Source organism: Chiloscyllium plagiosum, chromosome 45 (assembly GCF_004010195.1).
Source record: "Chiloscyllium plagiosum isolate BGI_BamShark_2017 chromosome 45, ASM401019v2, whole genome shotgun sequence".
NCBI classification, from domain to species: domain Eukaryota; kingdom Metazoa; phylum Chordata; class Chondrichthyes; order Orectolobiformes; family Hemiscylliidae; genus Chiloscyllium; species Chiloscyllium plagiosum.
In genome coordinates this window covers 6,203,414-6,214,499 of record NC_057754.1, presented here as the reverse complement: position 1 = coordinate 6,214,499, position 11,086 = coordinate 6,203,414, and the positions used below count along the sequence as shown (strand labels likewise).

The 11,086-nt window shown below is 45.5% G+C and overlaps 1 long non-coding RNA gene across 1 annotated transcript; it reads left to right on the top strand.

The window, feature by feature from the left end:
* Positions 1 to 1,949: 1,949 nt before the first annotated feature.
* On the top strand, positions 1,950 to 10,727 carry LOC122543866. Its single transcript, XR_006310167.1, has 3 exons — positions 1,950 to 2,009; positions 7,441 to 7,548; positions 10,683 to 10,727. It is a non-coding gene; the product is annotated as an uncharacterized LOC122543866 (long non-coding RNA).
* The last annotated feature ends 359 nt before the right edge of the window (positions 10,728 to 11,086 follow it).

The following is an 11,086-nucleotide window of genomic DNA, read 5'->3' as shown; positions in this document are numbered from 1 at the left end:
TGCTGCACATGGACATTTCTCCACATTATATTCAGTTTCTATGTGTGTGGGTGTGGGTGTGTGATGGAGAGAGTTTAAACAGAGTTTAACTCTGCGTCTCTGCTTAGGGATTCCCTGTCCTTCAGACATTTGACTGCAACATCATAGAAAGTGTGGGTATCTGCCTGTTTCTCTCCCGTCTTTCAGAACACATGGAAACCTCCACATACAGCAGTTGAATCCTGTCTGGCTCAGCTCGTTGTTGAGTTGGTCCATGGTGGGTACTTTCTCCTCTGCTTTCTCTCCTCTCGTATCCCGTTGATCTGTCTATAAATCACCCAATACCCACGATTTGAATGTAATCTGCTGCTCACTCCTGGGTATCTGTTACTCTACACATAATCATCCCGAATCCCCTTGATAAAATTCCAATCTGTAACTGACTTCCAATTTTAAGGAGCTCTGCACACTAGCCACCTCAATCCTTTGATTATATTCCAGTCTGTATCACACTCCTGGATATCTGTTATTCTGTACATTAACCATCCAATCCAAACCCTGTTAAAATTGCCCACAGTGTTCAGGGATGTGTAGGTGAGGTGCATTAGTCAGGGGTAAATGTGGGGAAATGGGTCTGGATGGGTTATTGTTCTGAGGGTCAGTGTGGTCTTGTTGAGCTGCAGGGCTTGTTTCCCCACTGTCGGGATTCTATGAATCACCCGGAACCCTCTCGTTTAGATTCCAACGTGCAACTCACTTCCATGTACGTGTGACTGGCATGTTTCAAAAACACCCCAAAACCTTCAATTCTATTCCACTTCAATAAACACGAGGTGCTGCATTTTTGGAAAGCAAATTTGAGCAGGACTTATACACTTAATGGTCAGCTCCGAGGGAGAGTTGCTGAACAAAGAGACTTCGAAGTGCAGGTTCGTAGCTCCGTGAGAGTAGAGTGGCAGGTGGATAAGATAGTGAAGGCAGCGTTTAGTATGCTTTGCTTTATTGGTCAGAGTTTTTAGTTTCGGAATTGAGAGGTCATGTTGCGGCTGGACTAGACATGGGTTAGGCCACTGTTGGAATATGGCATGCAATTCTCGTCTCCTTCCTCTCGGAAGGATATTGTGAAACTTGAAAGGGTTCAGAAAAGACTTAGAAGGAGGTTGCCAGGGTTAGAGGACTTGAGCTACAGGGAGAGGCTGAATAGGCTGGGGCTGTTTTCCCTGGAATCATGAGGGGCATGAATAGAGTAAATGAACAAGGTGTTTTCCCTGGAGTGGCGTGTCCAGAAGTAGAGGGCATTGCTTCAGGGTAAACGGATAAAAATTTCAAAGGGGCCTAAAGGACAACTCTTTCATGCAGTGGGTGCAATGAGCTGCCAGAGGAAGTGGTGGAGGCTAGTACAATTAAAACATGTTAAAGGCATCTAAATAGACATATGATATGATTAGGAAGCATTTACAGGGATATGTGCCAAGTGATGGCAAATGGGAATAGATTAGGTTTGGATACTTGGTTGGCATGGATGAGTTAAACCGAAGGGTCTGTGTCAGTGCTATACATCTCTATGACTGCAGGATCATAACAACCTCTACTGCTCTGCTTCATCTCTGGGCTCCCTCATGACCCCTTTGTCAATATCTAGCTTCCTCAGTATCGAACAATGGGTGTATTTTTGGTCTGTTTAGTATTTTACTATTACTTTTACAGACATTTTTGTAAGTTAATTTTTCACTGCCGCCCAGCCCCTGACCATGTGCTGCTTATTAATTTTTTTCTGGAATATCTTTGACAGTCAAGAATTCTTTTTTCCAATAAGCAAGTGTATTTTCCTTCCATTTCTAACTATCAATTTCTGCACCATTTTCATTCCCTGTAATCCATTTTGAATTCCCTGAAACATCAACTGTGTTTCTCCTTCCACAGATACCAGTGATTAATGCCAAAGCCCTGTTGCCTGGGGAGAGGGTGATGTTTGACTTTCTTGTACAGCTGCAGTTTGTGTGGTGAAGGTGCTCCCACAATGTGGTTGGGTAAGTGGCATTATAGATTATTCATTACAGCAACAGTGATTATTTGAAGATAATGTCCAAATCAAGAATAGTTTGTAGTTTTATTATCCTGCTTATAATTTCACAAAAATATTATTGGAACTTTAGACATAAGGCCAGAGAAGGATAATATTAGGTCAGGTGACCAAAACCATTGCCAAATAAGCAGGCTTTGAGGAATGTCTTAAAGGGGGAAAGCAGACGTGTGAGGTTTTAGCTGCGAATTTCAGACCTTGTTGCTTTGGCAACTGTAAAAGCAGCCACACAGGTGAAGTAATGAATTAACAGGTCATTGGTAGTCTTGAACAGAATGGTTTGTCGAGGTCTCAAAGGGTGTGAGATGCAGCGAGCTAGGGATGATCACAACCAGGAATTAAATCAAGAGTGAGAATTTTAAATTGAGGGATGTGGGCGGGATGCTGGCAGGTGAGACTAGATTGGGTTGGGATATCTGGTCAGCATGGACAGGTTGGATTGAAGGGTCTGTTTCCATGCTGTACATCTCTGTGGCTCTATATTGTTGATTATGAATAGCAGCCATTTGATGGATCAACAAGGTTTGGTACGAGGGAGTACTTGGGCAGCAGAGATTTAGTTTCTTCTTGAGATTACAGGGAGATTGAATGTGGGAAGCTGGCCAGGAGTGTGTTTGGATAATGAAGTCTGGAGATAACACAAGATGGATGAAAGTGTATGAGCAGAGACAAGGATGGAATCAGATAGAATTAGTGGTCTTGGAGTGGGACTGGGCTGTCACCCTCACCTCGCCTCTGGGATACAGCTGGTTGCCAGATTGTGAATCAGGGCGGTAACACAATCGGGAGCTGAGTGGCGCTGGTGGAGCCTAAAATGAGTGTCGCTCAGCTGGCTGTTGCTGAGAGCTGCTGCTTGGTAGCCCTGTAGATGACATTTTCCATCACTTTACTGCTGATCGAGTGTGGACTGATAGAGGGAAATTGCCTGGGTTGGATTGCCCTGTGTTTTTGTGTTGAACATCCCTGGGCAAAGTTCCACATTGTCGGTAGATGCCAGTGCTGGAGTGGTACTCGGCTTGGTGGGTGGCATGTTCTGAAGCACAAGCTATCAGTTTTATTGCCAGAATGTTGACAGAGCCCATAGCCTTTGCATTTTACCATTTCTTGATGTTGTTCAAACTGAATCGAACTGGCTTAAAACTCACATCTGTGATGGTAGAAACCACCGGAGAAGGCTAAGATGGATCATCCCACTTTGCACTTCTGGCTGAAGATTGCTGCAAATGTTGTTGTCTTATCTGGTGCATGGATGTGTGAGACCCCTCCATCAGTAAGGGTGGGGATATTTGTGATGCTTCCTCCAGTGAGTTGTTTAATTGTCCATCACCGTTCACAGCTCGGTGTGGCAGAACTGCAGAGCTCCGGTCTGTTCCATTGGATGTAGGATCACTGAGCTCTGTTGCTTGCTGCTGATGCTGTTTGATGTGCAGGTAGTTCTGTTTGATAGCTTCACCAGGTTGGCACCTCATTTTTAAGTCTGCCTGGTGTTGCTCATGGCATGCCCTCCTTTACTGTCCATTGTGATGTGTGAGAGCGGGATTTACAAACACATGAGATTACAGATTGTGCTGGAGTACAGTTCTGCTGCTGTTGATCAGAGATACACAGTTTGAGATCCGACATCTCTTCAAAGTCTGTCCCATTTAGAACGGTGATAGTGCCACTCAACACAATGGAGGTTTTTCTCAACTTTAAGGCAAGACTTTGTCTCCAAAAGGAATGTGTGACGGTCACTCTTGCCAATACTGTCATGGACAGATGTATCTGCAGCTGGTCAATTCATAACAATGAGATAAAGTATGTTTTACACTCTTTTTGGTTCCCTCACCACCCGCTGCAGACTAAGTTGAGCAACTTTCTTCTTTAGGACCTGGCCAGCTTCGTCAGTAATTCTGTTCCAGAGCTAGTGTCGATTGTGGACATTGAAATCCTGTACGTTTGACACCATTTTATTGCCTCCGTGCTTCCTCCAAAAGTTGTTCAACATGAAGGAGAAGTGATCCATCAGCCAAGGGAGGATGGTACGTGGTAATCAGCAGGAGTCATGAGACATCCTGGTCTCCGGAGCCAATGCTGAGTACTCCCAGGGCATATCCTCCCTGTCTGTACACCACTGTGCCACCACCTCTGCCTGGTCTGTCCTGCCGGTGGGACAGGACATATCCAGAGATTTCAGGAGAAAGTGAAGACTGCAGATGCTGGAGATCAGAGTCAAGAGTCTGGTGCTGGAAAAGCATAGCAGGGCAGGCTGATGAAGGGCTTAGGCTCCAAACATCGATTCTCCTGCTCCTCGGATGCTGCCTGACCTGTTGTGCTTTTCCATCACCACAATCTCAATATCTTGGGATGGTGATGGTGGTGTCTGGTCATTGTCTGTAAGGGCTGTTTTCATGAGTATGACTATGTCAGGCTGTTCCTTGATTGGCCTGTGAGACAGCTCTGCACATTTTGGTAAGAAAATCCAAATGTTAGTTGGAGGACATTGCACCATCGAGAGGGCTCATTCTGTGGTTGTATTTTCTGGTGCCTTCTTAGATGCCAAGTGGTCGATCCAGGTTTATTCCTTTGTTGAGACTTTGCAGTTATTAATACAGTGAGTAGCTTGCTGGGCCACTGTCAGGTTGACAGGGATTTTCCGCCATTGGCAATGGTTCCATGGAGATCAGGAGATTCCTAATTCCAGTTAGTTTTTCTTGAATTAAGATTCCACCAGGTGCCAAGATGGGATTTGAACCAGGACTTCAGTCGTTTGTTTTAATATGTTGGATAAAATTTAAATATATTAGTTTTGTTCAATCACTTTAAATATCACGTACCCAAGTTTTGTTTCTTTGTGAAACACTGTCCGTCATCCTGTGTCCTCCATCCTTCTCTCCACCAACAAGAGTTTGGAGCACATGGAGTTTCTCTGTCACTAAGACTGAGATAATCCGATCTGCTGCTTCCCTCCCTCCCTCCCTCCCTCCCTCCCTCCCACCCTCCCACTAGCCCACTGAGCCAAACTGCCTCACGTGGTGTTCCCGGTTTTTGTCCAAAACTACATCCATCTCCAATCTCATCTCATGGTAAGCCTTGTCAGAGCTCATCTTGACCCTTTACCCTAAGCTCACTAAACCATAGACTTTCCAACTCTCTTTTCTCCTCCTCCTCATCAGTCCCCCTCACCGATTCACAGACATTGTTCCTTGTTCTGTCTTTTTTGGTTATGTCCTTTTCTCCCATTCTGTGAAAAACTGACATTTGACCTCACAGTTGTAGGAAAATCCTACTCCATCTCCACTCTCCCTTTCCTTTTTGAATTCCTTGCATTTGGTGTCCCTCATGGATCTATCCATGGCCCTTCCTGTGTCTCACCTACATACTGCCAGGAGGTGACATTGTGCAAAAGTACCATGTTGGGTTTAGCATGTACACTGACGATGCCCAGCTCTCCCTCTCCATCATCCCTCTCCATTACTCCACTGTTACTCTTACTCTGTTATCAAACTGATTACCACATTCCCACTACTCGATTAAGTGCAGTTTTATCCAATGAAACATTGTAATGGTTAAACCCGTTGCCTTACAAATTCCTTTCCCTAACTGCTGAGCTCTCCCTCTCACTGGGAACTATGCAGCAGAACTGGACTCTTCATAATACTGCTGTTATATCTGACGCGAAGCTGACCTTCTGATTAGACATCTACACAATCTCAAACACCAGGAATTTCAATCTCGAAACCGTTGTTTATCTTCTCTTCACCCCAGCTCCATTGCTACTGAAACCCCTTACCCGTGTCGGTGTTACCTTAAACTTCACGAATCCAAAGCAGAACCCTTGATTCTGTGAATGGCTCAGAATCTGGTTTCAGACTCCCCTCTCAGTATTTACCCTCCGACACATCAGTATTTATTCTGTCAAACCCCTTAAGAATCTGGTGGTGAGGTCTGATTGTAGATGGTGTAAATGGCAGAGGATGATGTGTTGTATCTGGGTGGAAGGTAAGGACTTGGTGGGGCGGGGGGGGGAGTTCTATCCTTGTGCAGTTGTAGGTGTGGGTTTCAAAGGCAGAGGTGTAGGAAGTGGAGGAGATACATTGGATGGTATTGACCTCATGGGATGGGAAATTGCAGTTCTTGAAATACCTGGCCATTTGGTATGTTCTGGCGTCACTGGAACACTGCAGTAAGTATGAGACAGAGATGTTGGCCAGGGAACAGGCTCGTGTGTTAAAGTGGCAGGCAGCTGGAAGCTCGGGGTCTGTTTTTGCAGCAGAACGGAGATCATCAGTCGCCATTTCCGCCACCTCCACTAAGATGCTGCCAGACACAGGTTCCTGTCCCCTCCATGAACAGCTATGCACCCCCTTAGCCAGATCGTAATCAACTCCTTTGTCTTTCCAAATGTTCTGGTCTCTCTTTGGGTTCTGTTCCTGCCTATTATTTACACTTTAACACCTATCTCCTGCAGTACAAAGATCTGCAGGTTAGTTGAATTGGCCAAGCTAAATTTCCCATAATGTTCAGGGATGTGTAGGTTAGGTGCATTAGTCAGGAGAAATATACAGTCATAGGGTAGGGGAATGGGTCTGGGTGGGATACCCTTCGGAGGGACGCTGGGGAACGTTTGGGCCGAATGGCCTGTTTCCACACTGTCAGGATTCTAATTTTCCCAGCTCCCATCGGTTCTGAGGAATGGCCACTGGACAGATTTCTGTTCCCAGATGCTGCCAGACCTGCTGAGCTTTCCCAGCACCTTCTGCTTGTTGTTCCTGATTGACACCATCCATACACCTTCTGGGTTTGATTCAGACAGGGGGAGGATCCCATCACTGACCTCACAATGGGCACCAGCTGATTGATGGCAGCTGCGGACCAATAGGAAAAGGTGGTGGGACTGGTGGACCAAGTGGAACCAGCTGGTTATCCAAACAATGGGAGTGAATGAGGGGCGTGGCCAGTGGGATGACACATCACCAGTAACTCAGCCGATGCAGTGGCACGTGACTCGGCAGTTGGTGAATGTGGGAGACGCAAACAGGGAAGGGGAGAGTGGCCTCAGAGACAGGGAGATGATGAGTCACTTGAGACTGGGAAATTTTAATTACACTCTGTGCGGTTCGTAAGTCTGAATTAGAAACTCTTAATCCCGCGTTTGCAGCAGATGGGAAAATGGCTGCGGCCCTCAGGCGGTGAAAGGTTCTGGGGTATGGCCGCCATTTTTATTGGGGATAAGGTACAGTGAAGCGCGTGTACATGTCCCCTTCCTATGATGGGTGGGGGGAGGCGTGCAACTTGAAGAGAGGCATTTACACATCAAGCACATACCAAGAAAAAAGTTTGTCTTTATATTCTTCTTGTACTGACTGAGAGTTTTGTTTTGTGAATTCATTTCATAGGATATTAAATCAGAATAATTGAGGCTGGGATCTCAAAAGCAAGTTTTTACAGTCAATGGAGTCATCGGGATCTGAATATCATTGGCATTTAACTGTGGAAGGAGAAAGGTTTGTCTGTTCTGTTTGTGGGAAGATATCTCCAATATTTTTGTTAAGCAGAAAGATGTACAAATTCGTGGTTGGATCACCCTTTGGGTGTGTGCTCTGTTCTGGGCCCTGCAGCTGAGGAAGGAGATATTGCCCTGAGAGGGAGCACAGATTTATCCAAATTAGACCTCGTCTTTTTGTAAGAACTCACAAATTTAGACCCAATCACCCACTTCATGATGTTAACCTGTAAACTTCATATTTTCAATTACCTGCAAGCTTCCCATTAGAAATCCTTTTGGACTCAAATGCCAATACCTTTTCAGGTGGAATGTTCCATATTCTGACAACTGACTGTTCATCCAGAAACTGCTGAGGTCCATGTTGACTCTGGGGTTACAAAGGGCTGAATTGAAAGATGAGGTGCTGTCCCTGAGCTCCCATTGAGATGCATTGGAACAGTACAGGAGGCTGAGGGCAGTGTAGGTGTGAACAGACAATGAAAATGACAGGGCTGCACTGAGAGTGCTGCTTGGCTCAATGAGAGTGTTTTGGAGTTGGGCGTAAACAGAGTGATGTGAGACAGGGAGAAGGTGAAGCTGAAACTCAGTTTCACTCCAGGCCATTCAGAAATTCACATGCTCCCAATGGGAACTGCCAGTTTTGAAGTGATACCTGCAGAGTATTTGTTAACATTTTTTAAAGTATTTTTCCTGAGGGCAGTTGAGAGTTAACCACATTGCTGAGGGTCTGCAGTCACATGTTGGCCAGATCATGTGAGGATGACCGTTTCCTTCCCTACAGGATATTAGTGAACCAGATGGGTTTCTAACAATCGACAATAGTTTCATGGTCATCATTCGCCTTTTCATTCTAGAATTGTATTGAATTCCGATGCCACCATCAGCCATGTTGGGATTATAACCCTCATCCTTGGAATATTGCACATGTCACTCATCTGGCAGGAATACCATTAGGCAATTGCCTCCCTTTTTAGCAATGTTTAAAAGAAAGTTCCATCATTCTACGTGTACAATGTTAGATAAAATACTACAACGTCCATGAGTCAGCCTCTCCAAAAGGTCAATCAACAGAAATTTGTTTGGGGGCGAAATATTTCACTTTTTTGTGTGTGTGTGTGTGTGTGGGGGGGGTGGGTGGGGGGGGGGGGGGGGGGTTGGGGGTTATTAAACAAATATAAATCCAAATAAAAGTCTTCTGCTACGGACACGTAATTTCTGAAGCCGGAGGGTGATGACAGAGACAGGGAGGGTTGTATGGCCAGAGGGGGATTGTTGTCCAAACATCATTGTGGTGTTCATGGACTGCAGCATTTCAGGGAGGCGGTTAACCATCACTTTCTCCAAGACAAGTAAAGGTGGCCAATAAATACTGGTCTGGGCAGCAAAGGCAACCCCCAGTGAATAAAACCAAGCAGCGACCTCTCTGAGCTGACTTGCTGTAAAATTAAAAACCTCTCTGGAAATGGAGTGGGCAGAGACGAGAAACAAAGACATTTCACAGCTGCCCTCAGAGAGACCTCACCCTTGGAAGTACTCCGAGCCGGGGATCAGCTCAGTGAGTTTCAGTCTCTTCAAATATCAATCTTAGTCGGTTTTATTTTATTCAACCTACAATAGTGAGTAAGGTGAGGATTTATTTTTTAATGTCTTACGGTCTCTTGATTAAATGTTTAAGATATGAAACGTAAGCATTAAATTATTCTCGAGCAGTAAGACTCTGCCTTTGTCTTTGTCTGTAGATTGTTAAGGCGGAGAGATGACCTGTTGTGGAGTGGTGTGCTGTTCCTGTCGGATGTGGGAGATGAGGGAGTGTTTCAATGATCCTGATGATTATGTCTGCAGCAAGTGTGATTGCAAATCCTATTGGAACGCATGGATTGGTGGAGGAGTGATTAAAGGCAGTGAGGAATTGACAGGAGCCTGGGGGTGTGATATGTGGCAGTCTCAGGAATGCAGGATACTGCAGGTACAGTCAGGTAGATGGGTTACCTCCAGGAAAGCTAGGAGGGGTAGGTCGGTACTGCAGGAGTCTCCTGCGGCTATCCCCATCTCAGACAAATATACTGTTTTGGAAAATGTAGGTGGTAATAGACTCTCAGGGGAATGTAGCACTGACAACCAAGTTACTGGTACTGAGACTGGCTTCTAACATAATGTGAGGTATATCCAGTTCCACACGATCGATGGTGATAGGGGACTCTCTCGTCAGGGGCACAGTCTGCCATTTATGCAGCTGACAGTGAGACATCAGAATGGAGTGGTGTCTCCCTGGTGCCAGTGTCAAGGATGTCTCACAGAGGGAGAAGAATCTTCTCAAAAGGGAAAATAACCAGTGGGAGGACATTGTACATTGGTACCAATGGCATAGGAAGGGGAAAGCATGGGGTCCTGACGAGTAGGGAGATTTGCTAGTGCCACTCGGGAGGCATTAAACCCGTGAGGGAGTCGGGGTAATCCTAAAGAGATAGTGAGAAAAGAGGTGGACCTGAGGCTGATAGTGTTCACCAGTCAGACTGTCAAGGCAGGCAAGAGCAAGCCACAGAATGAGGTGTGACGGACCAGTTGCACTGCATTTATTTCAGTGTAAGAGACCTGACGGGTCAGGAAGGTGGGCTCAGGGTATGGTTTTGAACATGGCACTGGGATATTACAGCAATTACAGAGGCATCACTCAGGGATGGATCGGACTAGCAGCTTAATGTTCCATTTATAGATGCTATAGCAAGGATAGAAAGGGGCCAACAGAGAGGTGTTTTTGATTAGGGATAACATTATGGCTGGGCTTCGCGAGGATGTTCCTGGGAGTACATCCAGGCAATTTATTTGGTTGGTACTGAGAAATAAGAAAGGGTTGACCATCTTACTGGGATTGTATTCTCGACTCTCTCCCAATAGTCAGCGGGGAATTGAGACACAATTTTACCAGGAGACCTCAGTTATCTGTAAGAATAATATGGATGCAATGATAAGGGGTTTTAACTTTACCAACATGGCCTCGGAGTGCTGTAGTGTTAAGGGCTTGGATGGAAATGTATTTGTTCAGTGTGTACGAGAACATTTCAGATTCAGTTTGTAGGATGTACCGACTAGAGAAGGAACAAATCCTGACCTGTTTTCTTTATTCATTCACAGGATGAGGCTGTCACTAGCTCGGCCAGCATTTATTGCTGCGTTTACCCAGAGGGCAGTTAAGAGTCAACCACGTTGCTATCGGTCTGGAGTCCCATGCAGACCAGACCAGGTAAGGATGCGATTTTCCTTTCCTAAAGATCATGAGTGAACCAGATGGGATTTCCCAACAATTGACAATGGATTCATTGTCGTCACAAAATTAATTTTTCCAGATATTTATTGAATTCACGTTCCAAAATCTGCCGTGATGGGATTCAAACCCAGGTCCCCAGAACGTTATCTGGGTCTCTGGATTAATTGTCTAGCGATAATTTCACTCTGTCATCGCTGCCTCTTAGGAAATGAGGCAGGGTGAGTGACCGAGGTATCAGTGGGGCAGCACATCAGCACCAAAGATCCCACAG